Raw genomic sequence first — 13,084 nt, forward strand, 5'->3', positions numbered from 1 at the left:
ATTTTTTATTTAAAGTAGGTTTCGTGCTCTTTCCATCCCAATTGGATTCACCTTCAAATTCGTTCGGAGCGTTGAGATATCGATGAAACAATCTGACGTTGCAGCAGAATCAGAGTCAATCTACAAGTCCAAAGGTGTTACATCACCTTCACTTGAGCCCATGAGCTTTGTACGACCTAGGGTTAGCTTTAGAGTGCCTTGGGACGTCCTCCCACCTCCTTGGCCGCCACCCCTTGCTCCTATATAAGTAGATCAATCTAGTAGCTTTTTCCTGGGGTTTTGTTTAGATTAAAAGTTCGCCATAGCTGCAACTCCGCGTACTTTGGTTGTGTTCAACGACCAGACCAAGATGTCACAGAAGCCCATTTTAATTAATAAAGCTTACCCCTTATATTCACAATATCCAAATTGTAATCTCGGTTTCTTGCTTGTTCTTCGTTTGCTCGCAGGAAATAGACCCTCGTGGTCAGGTTGATCGTGCTCCGGCGTGGTCAATAACCCCTCGGAATTTGGTTTAGCGATTGCTAAGGCGAGACGCCTTCGCATGTTCGTAGTCGGATCATCAAAGTCGACTCCCACAGAAAACGATAGCTATCTCATCGAAACATCGGGACACCTTCACCTATATCAGACGACGAGGGACACGACCGTGTTTACCTAGGTTCAGGCCACTGGAAGCTTAAAACCCTACTCCTGCCTTGGTTTATTGATAGGTGTGTACGCAAGCACGCAGAGCACTCCGCAAGCACGCAGAGCAGTCTCCCCCGGCACGCCACAAGGAGAGGGCAGTTGCACGAATACCTACGCCTGAGGTTGCAATGGGTTTGATCCATTGTAAAGGTTGCCATGGCCCTCCTTTTATAGCTCAAGGGGTTACCACAGTGGAAAAAGGGTCTTTACAGGGTGATTAGATAGAAACAGATCTATCATACCTAACTCTGCTAGTTAGGACAAAATGCATTAAATGCATCACTAGGTGTCATGAGGAGGAGGAGCCCCGGCAAGGTTGCCGCATCGCTTGTTCATCTTCCTCCTATTAAGCTGATACGCAATTCGGACAGGTGTCAATAAAGGTAATTTTCTCTCCCGCGGGCCGCGACGTGCTCGATAAGCTTTACCTAACTGCATGCTAGCTCAACACCTCACCGATGGGTGACTACCTGCTCGGTGAGGTGGATCGCTGGTGGTTCGGTGATGGCCTGCCGGGCTGAGTGCTTGCCAGGCCTTCATCTTTCCGGACTCGCCTTGCCGGCAAGAGCTAGCTTCAACTTTGAGGTTTGTCTTGGTCTTCTTGATGCACTCCTTAATCTCACGAAGCTCTGCTCTCATAGCTTGGGAAATCTTTGTTTGAAAATTTACTATTGCAGGGAAAGCTGCTACTTGTCTATGCATAAGTCAGGGTATTACATCCCTTGTTTAATACATGGACAAGAGGGTCTTCAAACTCTTTCACTATAAAGTGGTTGAAACTGTAGATGTGCTATTCGATGAGACTAATGGCTCACAAAGAGAGCACCTGCCAAATGTGCTAGATGAAGCCATCAAGCTAATGGGTACTGGAGAAATCATACGCACTGAGGAACAAGGTGATGATGAAGTTGTGATTCCATCCCCTATTCAGCGTGAAAACAATGCTGAGCCTGAAGACAATGTTGAAAATGTAGACAATGATCAGCAACATCAAAGTCTTTGTGTTGGCGTGGAGTCGGCGATCTATGGGGCAATGTTGCCCCTTCTGGTTAGGTGAGGCGGCGGGGGGGGGGGGGGTGCGCTCAACACAAAGAGCAAGAACAACATGAGACACATCGGGATTTACCTAGGTTCGGGCCGCTGAGAAGCGTAAAACCCAAGTCCTGCTTGGATGTATTGGCTGTGTGCACAAGTACATGGAGCTCTTTCCCCTGGCAAGGTACAAGGAGAAAGCAGCTACACGGGTAAATATGCTTGAGGTTACAATGGGTTCGAACCCTTGTGAAGGTTTCCCTGGCCCTCCTTTTGTAGCTCAAGGGGTTACCACAGTGGCAAATGTGTCATTACAGGATGATTAGATAGAAACAGTGCTATCTACCAAACTCTGCTAGTTAGGACAAAAACACATTAATGTACCGCTAGGTGTCGCAAGGAGGAGGAGTCCCGGCAAGGTTGCCGCACTGCTTGCTCAACTACCTCCTATTTGCTTGACACGCCATTAGGACGGGTGTCGATAAAGACAATCTGCTCTCCCGTGAGCTGACACGTGCATGCGAGCTCCACTGCACCGCCTGCGGGCTTGACACCTCACCGAACAACTAGCTGTTATCTGGTGAGCTGGAGCGCTGGTGGTTGGCGGGGATCCCCTTGCCGCGGGGCTTGCTAGGCCTTCGTCTTGCCGGTCCTGCCCTGATGGCAAGGGCCTGCTTTTTCTTGCAGTTTGTCTTGGTCTTCTTGATGCACTCCTTGATCTCTCAAAGAGCTGCTTCCTTTGAATTTGCAACTTTTATTAAGGTGTTCCTTTGGCAAGAGAGCTACTACTTCTCTGTGCATAAGCCAGGGTATTACACACACATGCTGTCGGGCATCGTTGGGCGAGGTCCAATGCACAAGCAAGACAACGTGATGTGATCACCCCCAGCTATGTAGCTAATATTATTGTACCATCAGAGAAGGTCACAGCTGAGAAGGATGCATGCGACTCTGGCTATAGAAAATATATCATACCAGCACAACATGGAGTAGTAGCTGGCATGAGGAGAAGAGGTGCAGGTATACTTGGGCCCATACCGCGAGCATATCAGTCAATGCTACAACATTCAGTTAAATATCTATAGCCTGCGACACCACCAACGGAAGATATCAAGCCAAACTTTCGGACTCCACCTTGTTGGAATTAACTAAACCATATATGTGAAGGTCTTCTGGTTATATGGAGAATTTACTATATTAGTTTTGCTCCTCCTAGTTAATTAGTTTTTTCAAGTTCGTTCGTGTCCTCGTGAGTTACGGGCTTATCCCAGGTTTCCTGCGTGCACCTATATAAATAAAGGCCGAGTGGCCATGTAAAGAGGAGGTTTTTAGTTTTGAAGTAAATACTCAAAAAACGCATCTGGTGGATGTGCCACATCTGTGCTCTTGCGTACCTTATTAGGGTTTGAAATTGCATCGTGTTTCGGCGGCGTTGATCACCAAGACACAAGCTCCATTTTGGTTCTAGCAATTCTGCAAGGGTCAGTCCATTCTGCATCCTTTTTCCCTCTAGTTCTACTAGCTCAGGGTCTCCATCTGTCTAATTCCGTCGCCGTCGCCGCTGCTAATCGCCATTAGCTTAATCCCTCCATCTATCCTAGTACTACTACACCACGTCTACACCAGATCTGTACTTCTGATTCATCCAGTATATTTCATCCAGCTACTACATACGCCCTACAAGCATATCCTATCATCTATTGTTTTACGTTCTTTGCTGCCAACCCCATTGCTACTTGTCTGTGCGTGCGGTGAAAGATCGGGCCACGCAAAAAATCGTCTCAAAGCTACTTGAGGCTTATAAGTTGGTATCAGAGTGCGCAAGGTTTATCACTGCGCGCGATGTCAACCACAAGCAAGCATGATGAGGATGAGGTGCGGGAGGATGATGGGCCGCCGCAATATGGTCCCGATCTGGACCCAGCTGTCCATGCTATGTTCAAGGCTACATACCAACACTTCGACAACCGCATGAAGGCCCTCGACGAGATGGTGACCGACGGGTTCCAGGCCATGCAGGCAGCCCTCCGTCGTCTAGAGGCAAGGGCAACTGGCGCGGCTGCTCTAGCGAGGGCACAACATGCCCTGCAGCAACGAGCACCTCTACACGTCTGTGACGCAGACGTTGCCAACGATGACAATGATGCTGAGCCGGAGGATGGTTCTGATGCTCGCGGCGACTTGCCTCACCGACCACGACATGATGCTCGTCCCCGTGATGATGGACCAAGGCGGCACCGCGATGAGGACGAGGACGGAGGTATTGGTAAAATAAAAATTACTATACCTTCGTTCACAAGCAAGGCCGATCCCGAGGAGTATCTTGAGTGGGAGATGCGTGTGGAGCAGATTTTTTATAACCACCGTTACTCCGAGGAGCGGAAGTTTCATTTTGCTTCTCTTGAAGTTTTAGGCTATGCATTAATTTGGTGGGATCAACTCAACCGCAATGACACACGACCAGAGTCATGGCGTGAGATGAAGCGTACAATGCGTGCTTGCTTTGTGCCAGCTTATTTTCTGAAGGAGCAACACATGAAGCTTCGACGTCTTGTTCAAGGAACCATGGCGGTGGATGAGTATTACCAACAGATGCAAGTTTTGTTGATTAGAACTAATGTACATGAGTCTGACGATGCAACCATGACACGTTTCTTTGAGGGGCTGAATGAGGATATACGCGACCGTGTTGATTTGATGCAGTATAATGATATGCAAGAGCTTCTTCATTAAGCAGAGCGCGCCGAACAGTGGGTCAAAGCAAAGCAAGTTTCCAAAGGCCGCACCAATTTCAGCATGAGGCGACGTTCCTATTCGTCTGACGATGATAATGTCAAGCCAGTTTCATCCTATAGGTCAGCTGCCACCGATCACAAGGAGATGAGGAAAGAACCTATGGCCGCGAGCAAAGGGGCTTCAAGGGCTGATTCTAGTGCGCAGTCTGTTATGCGTACTGGTGTGATTGTGTCTTACACATGCGGAGGTAGAGGACACAAATGCATTGATTGTTCGAATAAGAAGAGGGTGCTCCTTGTTAATGATGGATATGTTACCGAGGACAAAAATTACTCGGAGTCTGATGAGCCCAAGCAAGAGGAAAGGGAACCAAATACTATCATGTGCTACTAATAGAGGCGGGGTGTCCCGATCTTTCGATGAGATGATGACTATCGATTTGGTGGAGATGACTTTGACGATCCACCTACAAACATGCACGACGTTGCGCCTTAGCAATCGCTAAACCAATTCCGAAAGGCTATTAACCACGCCGGAGCACGATCAACCTGAGCACGAAGGTCTATTCCTGCAAGCAATCGAAGAACAAGCAAGAATATGATAAAGCAATCTGAATATTGCCAATATATATGAAGTATTGATAAAGGTGGGGATCTGGAGGCGGTCTTGGTCTGGTCGTTGGACATAGACGAAATACACGAAGTTGCAATGGCTAACTTTTAACTAAACAAATCCCCAGGAAAAATCTACTAGATGGATCTACATATATAGGAACAAGGGGTGGCGGCCAAGGAAGTGGGAGGACGTCCCAAGGTATCCTAAAACCAACCCTAGGTCGTACAAGGCTCATGGGCCCAAGGGGAGGTGATGCAACACCTTTGGACTTGTAGTTTGATTCGGATTCTGCTGGAGCGTCAGATTGTTTCGTCAATAACTCAACACTCCAGACGAATTTAGAGGTGAATCCAATTGGGTTGGAGAGAGCACGAAATCTACTTTTCAACAAAAAAGAATCAACCAATTCGGATTCCGTATGAAAGAGTTCCTCACGTTTTGAGTCAGGTATGTCTGTGCAGTACGAATCTCAATCCAGAACGTGAGAGACTTGGACTCTATCTTTTCTTGGCCCAAAAGTGAGATGAGAGGACTTTTTGAACAGCACCTAAACTTCTCTTTTCCCCTTATCTTCATATGTGGATTGTACAAATGTGCCATACACCTGCAACCTGACACAAAAGTTTGTGAAGTATTTTTGTCCTCGATGACATAAATAAATTATTGCATAGTTTGCATTAGAAATGACCTCACAAATATACATGTATGCAATATTTTTGGTCGTATCCAAGGTAGCCATGTCCTCATCAGCTACCCTATGGATTATGATCTGCCATGCATCATGGTGCAACGAGCTAAAGAGGATCAAATTCTAAGCGCGGGACAGCGGTGGAAAATTTTGTAGTCGCAATGCAAGATCAAAAACAAGTGTTGCAAGTTGATTATCGATGGAGGGAGCTACACCAGCATTATAAGCAAGTGTGTGGTGGATGTTTTAGGACTAAAGGCATGGCCACATCCGCAGCCACATTGCATTGAGGGGTTGTACAACTCCGGACGTTTGAAGGTGACTCACAAGGTATGCATAAAGTTTAACATTGGCACATATTATGATGAGGTCATTTGTGACGTTGTGCCAATGGATGTGTGCCAATTACTATTGGGTCATCCATGGCAATATGATCGCAACGCTATACATGAGGGAAGGTCTAACAGTTATGCGTTTCGAGATATTGGCATCCAATGTGTGTTGCAGCCCATGGGTAACAACGCTATCAAGATTGATCCTCTGTTTGCCATACACAAGGAGATTTTTAAGAGTGCCCTGAAACCGAGGACGGTTTGGCGTGAAGGGGGAGTGGATGATGTGATCACCCCTAGCTATGTAGCTAATATTAGTGCACCATCAAAGAAGGTCACGGCTGAGAAGGATGCGTGCGACTCTGGCTATAGAAAATATATCATACCAGCACAACATGGAGTAGCAACTGGCATGAGGAGAACAGGTGCAGGTATACTTGGGCCCATGCCGCAAGCATATCAGTCAATGCAACAACGTTCAGTTAAATATCAATCGCCAGCAACACCACCAACGGAAGATATCAGGCAAACTTTTGGACTACACCTTGTTGGAATTAACTAAACCATATACGTGAAGGTCTTCTGGTTATATGGAGAATTTACTATATTAGTTTTGCTCCTCCTAGTTAATTAGTTTTTTCATGTCCGTTCGTGTCCTTGTGAGTTACAGGCTTAGCCCAAGTTGCATGCGTGCACCTATATAAATAAAGGCTGAGTGGCCATGTAAAGAGGAGGTTTATAGTTTTGAAGGAAATACTCAGAAAACACATCTGATGGATGTGCCACATCTGTGCTCTTGCATCCCTTATTAGGGTTTGATATTGCATCATGTTTCGGCAGTGTTGATCGTCAAGACACAAGCTCCGTTTTGGTTCTAGCAATTCTGCAAGGGTCAATCCACTCTGCATTCTTTTTCCCTCTAGTTCTACTAGCTCACAGTCTCCATCTGTCTAATTACTCCGTCTCCGTCGCCGCCGCTAATCGCCATTAGCTTAATCCCTCCATCTATCCTAGTACTACTACACCAGGTCTGTACTTCTGATTCATCCAGTATATTTCATCTAGCTAATACATATGCCCTGCAAGCATATCCTATCATCTATTGTTTTACGTTCTTTGCTACCAACCCCATTGCTACATGTCTGTGCGTGCGGTGAAAGATCGGGCTACCCAAAAATTGTCTCAACGCTACTTGAGGCTTATCACAACATTGATCTGAAAGAATTGGCGCCAATGCTTTGAAATTTTCATTGCTTCTTCATAAACTGAACTTCAAGCTAGCCCCCAGTTTTCGTCTGGCATTTATTTTCTTTTAAATAGTTTCTGCCGTCCGTGCTAGAAATGGGGGGCGTTTATTTTCTTGCAACCACGGTCGGCGCGGATAGGCCTACGACCATGCGCAGTTTGTAGTAACTGTCATCTCTGCCATCACTCCCAACTTTACTGCAGCTTTCCCCCATCCCCCATGACGCGGATTAGGTGCGGGACATGGGATTGGTGCAGAAGGACGGTCGTGGTGGGAGTGTCTTTATTAGATGAGCCAGGACGCCAAATTGGTGAGGCTAGGCGGCTGATGGAGTAAAGTGCCCACCAGAAACGCAGGGCATGAGATTAGTCGAGCGGGGTGATTCCCCAAAGGTAGTGGAGAGCCAGCCCCCACGCCTTCCCCTATAAAAGGAGGGGGCATGGGAGGCGATGCTAATCCATCTCCTTCTCCTTCATTCTCCTTGCATCTTTGGTCATCATGGCGAGAGGAAGAGGCCGTGCTCGTGCTTCTGCCGTGGTAGCAAGAGGAAGAGGCCAGTTCCAGCATGCAGGGCAAGGTCCCAGTTGTCACAATGGTCGTGGTCGAGGTGGCTGAGCTGGGGCGCTCGTGGTCCACCTCCTGCGGCGCCGCCCCCAGCGGAAGGCCACACGGGAGACACCACGCTTGAATTCATCGTAGAGCTGCGTGATCCGCCGAGGAGAAGACTGCAGCTTCCTCGTCCCTTTGCGCTTGAATTGAAATGGACCAGTCGCTCAGGTTGTTGTTGCGCGTGAATGGTTGCATCAATGGTGCTGTTTGGCTAAACGTGGAGTTCCCTGCCAACGGCATCATGTACCTCACCCGAGGGTGAGAATCCTTCGCGCGCGCCCACTACTTGGCTTCGGGGCACTTCCTGCACTTCAAGCTAGTGGAGTCCAACGCGCTCTCCGTGAAGATCTTCAGACTTCAGGTGCTTGTCTGGGGTGCTGTGCGGAAAGCTCGAGCAACAGCGAAGGCTCCTCCTCGAGCGACGGCGATGAGGAGGACGCAGATGGTGAAGTCACCGATGACGAGTCGCCGGTCATCAAGTCCGAAGACGACGACTCGGACTCCAACTAAACGCCGGCAACACCTTCATCACCAGTTGAGCACCGACAACACCATCATCTGCAGCTGGACCCTGGCAGAGCGAATTCCCGGGGGTGCTTTGCCTACGCGCCCCTTTTGCCCTCCTTGCACTCGATGTAAACCCTGGGAGAAGAGGGACAAGAAAGGCATTATCGAGCACTTTCCGTTTTTTCAAGAAATGGATGATATCTGACATGCTGCAATAAATAAATATTATCCACATTGCTTGTCTCTGTTTCATATGATTTTCTTCCTAGTGCCCTACGCTGTCTGGAAGCTTGCCGGGGAGCGACCACCGGCAAATCAACTTGTCGGCCTCGAACGTAGCTTGCACAGATTCCGTCGAGCGAACTCGAGGTAGAACTGGAGCGCAAAACAAAAAAACGGCAAGATTCCTTCGCGTGCATGTTTTTATACAAACACTGGAGCTGCAAAAGGAGAAAATTCTAAGATGCAAACAATGAAACCTTAGTTGATTTTTTTTCCAACTTATCTTTCTTTGCTATAGTTCTTATCGTAGGAAGTGAACATCGAACGCGCCAGAAGCCATTCGGTACCCTTCACCATCCCTCCTCGGGAAACTTGTATGTGGGGGAATCCTTCTATCTTTGTTGAAAAAGAAAGAGGAGAAAAGGTAGTGCGGAGACCTTGAGGGCGTGTTAGCCATTTCATTTGAGCAAGTGAAATCACATCATACTATGCATTGATATGTAAGTAAACATGCATAAAAGTTTGTGGAACACTTAGTTTTATTTAGATATGCATAGGGTCTATGCCTCGCTTTGTACAAAGGGTCACAAGTCTCTGAGATTGTGCTTGTACAAAAGGGGTTGCCGGGACAAGGCCCGGCAACGGCGCCTTACGGGTAGAACTTGCAAAGATGCTCAATATTCCATGAGTTTCGCGCACGAATGCTATCCTGGTCTCCAGACGGACTATGCCAGGTCTAGTGACTCGTACTACCCGATAAGGGCCCTCCCACTTTGGTGTCAACTTGTTTGTTCCCTTGGCGGACTAAATGCGCCGAAGGACAAGTCACGTTCCTCAAGGCTTCGGGCATGACCTTGCAGCTATGATAGCGGCGCAAGGCTTGCTGGTAGCGTTCTGCTCGCATAGCCGCCCGAAGACGATCTACCTCAAGGAGCACGACATCGTCACGCCAGAGCTGCTCTTGCTCTACTTCGTCGTAGGCAAGTACTCGAGGTGACCCGTATATGAGTTATGTTGGCAACACTACTTCTGCACCATACTAGGGAGAAGGGTGCTTGGGGGCGTCGCTCTGATCGAGCAAAGAACCACTGGCAACTCGTCAATCCAGTGCCCTGTTCACTTGTGCAGCTTGTTAAATGTTCTTTTCTTGAGACCGTGCAACACTTTAGCATTTGTCCTTTCTGCTTGCCCATTGCTCCTTGGGTAAGCAAAGGAGGCAAAGCAAACCTTGCTTCCATGGCTCTAGATGTACTGCATGAAGGCATGACCCGTAAACTGTGTTCTGTTGTCAGTGATGATCCTATTGGGAACTTCAAAACGACAAACTAGTCCTATGAAGAACTTGACAGCCGACTATGCAATTACCTTCCTCACTGGCTCTACTTCATGCCACTTTGTGAACTTGTCAATGGCAACATACAAGAACTCAAGCCCCCGGTAGCACGGGGGAAGGGGCACAAGATATCGAGCCCCCAGACCGAAAAAGGCCTGGAGAGAGGAATTGTTTGGAGGGCTTGTGCTGGTTGATGTATGCTCTTCGAATGGAACCGGCATGCTTCACATCTTATTAATAGCTCAGTTGCATCCTAGAGGGCATTTTCCAACAAAAACCTTGCCAGAAGGCCTTCTCGACAAGGGCTCTTGATCCTATGTGAGAACCACATACACCTCCATGTATCCCCGCCAACAACTCCAGTCCATCTTCCTGGGAAATGCACTTCACTTTCACTCTATTTTGTCTCTTTCTGCACAGGATGTTGCCCACAAACTGATAGATACTTGATTGATGGGCTACTTTCTCAGCTTGCTCTTGTTCTTCGAGAAGTTCTCCTATTTGGAGAAACTGAACTATGTGTTGGGCCCATGCCGGAGCTTGTGGGTCGATGACAAGGACTAAAGGCATTTCTTCGGCTGCGGGAGCGCTAACCTCGATGGCAAGAATCTGAGACTCTGCTTGAGGCCGCGGCTCACTGGTAAGCATGTCACTATTCCCGGCAACAGTTTCATTGGCGGCTTCAGGAAGCTCTGCCGAAAAATATTTGCTGGAACTTATCTTTCTTCTCTTCTTGGCACTCGTTGATGGGGTGACTGTGATTGATTCAAATGGAGCACAAAAGTCCCTGGTTCCACACGTAGCTTTTGGGTAGCGCACTTTGACAGTTGATCAGCAATGTTGTTTTCTACACGGGGAATGTGCTCTGTTTGTAAAACGTCAAAGTGTTCTTCAAACTTCCTCACTTCATCCACATACACTTCCATCAATGGGCTCTGCTAATCCTTGTTCACTTGCTTCACTACGAGTTGTGAGTCTCCACGAAAGATCATCTTTTTTATTCCCAACTCCGCCGTAATTCTGAGGCCGACAAGTAGTCCATCATACTCAGCGGTATTGTTGGTAGCTTTCTCCCGGGGAAGCGCATTTGAACCAGTACTTGAGATGCTCCCCGATGGGTGTGACAAGCAGTACTCCGGCACCAGCGCCTTGTAGCGAGAAAGCACCGTCCAAGTACATGATCCAATTCTTTTCAGTTTCTCTACCAGGGAGGGATGACTCCTAGATCTCATCATCTTGCGTTGGTGTCCATTCTGCAATTAATTCTGCCAATGCTCTCCTCTGAATAGTTGATGTACTCTCGAACTTGAGTGCAGAACTTGACAGCTCCAATGCCCACTCCACTATCCTACCTGTTTACTCCGGATTCCTCAGAATGCGCTGCAGCGGGAAGTGAGTGACCACCGTGATCTCGTGCTCTTGGAAATAGTGAAGTAGCTTCCTTGAGGCCCTGAGTAGGCCAAAAAGCAAGTTATGCATTCCCGAATACCTTGACCTAGACCCCTGCTGGAGAGAGCTAACAAACTACACCGGCCGCTGCACCACCTTCCTCTTTGGCATAATTTGCTGATGAACCAGTTTCTCTAGCACTGCTTTTGTCTTAATGGCGTCTGGACCTGTCGAGGTGGACACTGCTTCGTCATGGGATGGCTTTCCTGTCATTGTTTCCTCATTGCTATCCTCTCTCTATGCAACCAGCATAGCACTGACCACTTGGTTCATTGCCGCTAAATATAGAAACAATGGTTCATGTGGCTTAGGTGCAACTAAGGTTGGCACAGAGGACAAATATCATTTTAGATCTTGCAGCGCAGCCTCCGCTTCCGAAGTCCATTTTACTGGACCTCCCTTTTTCAATATCTTGAAAAACGGCAAGGCGTGCTTAGCACACCTTGAAATGAACCTACGTACGGCTGCGACATAACCGGCAAGACGACACACATCCTTGACGGACTTGGGTGCTTGAAAATGCTCAATAGCTTTGATTTTGTTCGGATTCGCTTCAATTCCATGCTAGGACACAAAGAACCCGAGAAGTTTTCCGGATGGTACTCCAAACACGCACTTCTCGAGGTTGAGCTTCATGTTGATTTTGCGCAAGTTCGCAAATGTCTCTTCCAAATCTTTAGTGAGGGATGATTTGTCCTTGGTTTTTACCACTATATCATCCATATAGGCTTCCACATTCCTATGTAACTATGGTTCAAAACCAATTTGAACTGCTCTTGGAAACGTTGAACCAGCATTCTTTAGCCCGAAAGGCATACGTACAAAGCAATACGTGCCACTTGGGGTAATGAATTTGGTTTTCTCTCATCTTCCTTCGACATGAATATCTGGTGATAGCCGGAGTATGCATAAAGAAATGAGAGCAATTCATAGCTGGCAGTGGAGTCTACAATCTGATCAATGCATGGCAAGGGGAAAGGATCCTTAGGACATGCTTTGTTAAGATCAGTGTAATCAATACGAAGTCTCCATTTCCCATTTGCGTTGTGCACTACAACCGGGTTTGCCAACCAAGTTGGACGTAACACTCCTCTGACCAAGCCTGTAGCCTCAAGTTTATTAATCTCTTCAGCTATGAACTGTTGCCGTTCCAAAGCTTGCTTCCTGACCTTCTGCTTGACGGGCCGAGGATGGGGACATACATCAATGTGGTGCTCAATTTCCTCCTTGGGAACACCGGGGATGTCAGATGGTTGCCATGCAAACACATCTACATTCGCCCATAGGAAAGGTAACGAGCGCACTTTCCTATTTACTATCAAGGGTGGCGCTGACAGTAAAGGTACCGCCAGCGCCGTCCTCCCATGCCGGCACCTTCATTCTTGCAGGTGGAGTAGCTTTGGATCTTTTGCCGGCAGAGCTTTCTGGCAAGTCCTCAATGGGTGCGCAACACTCCGAGGTGGCACGCTTCCCGGAAGTCTTGCTAGATGTCTTGCAGGGTTTATACCTCTTCTTCTCCTTGGTGGGAGTTGTAGCCCTAACGGCATGTACTGCAACCGCGTCCCTATAAAGCTTGGCCACACATATAACTGCATCTTTATTATCAGAGTTGATGGAGATGACAC

Source organism: Triticum aestivum, chromosome 3D (assembly GCF_018294505.1).
Source record: "Triticum aestivum cultivar Chinese Spring chromosome 3D, IWGSC CS RefSeq v2.1, whole genome shotgun sequence".
Lineage (NCBI taxonomy): Eukaryota > Viridiplantae > Streptophyta > Magnoliopsida > Poales > Poaceae > Triticum > Triticum aestivum.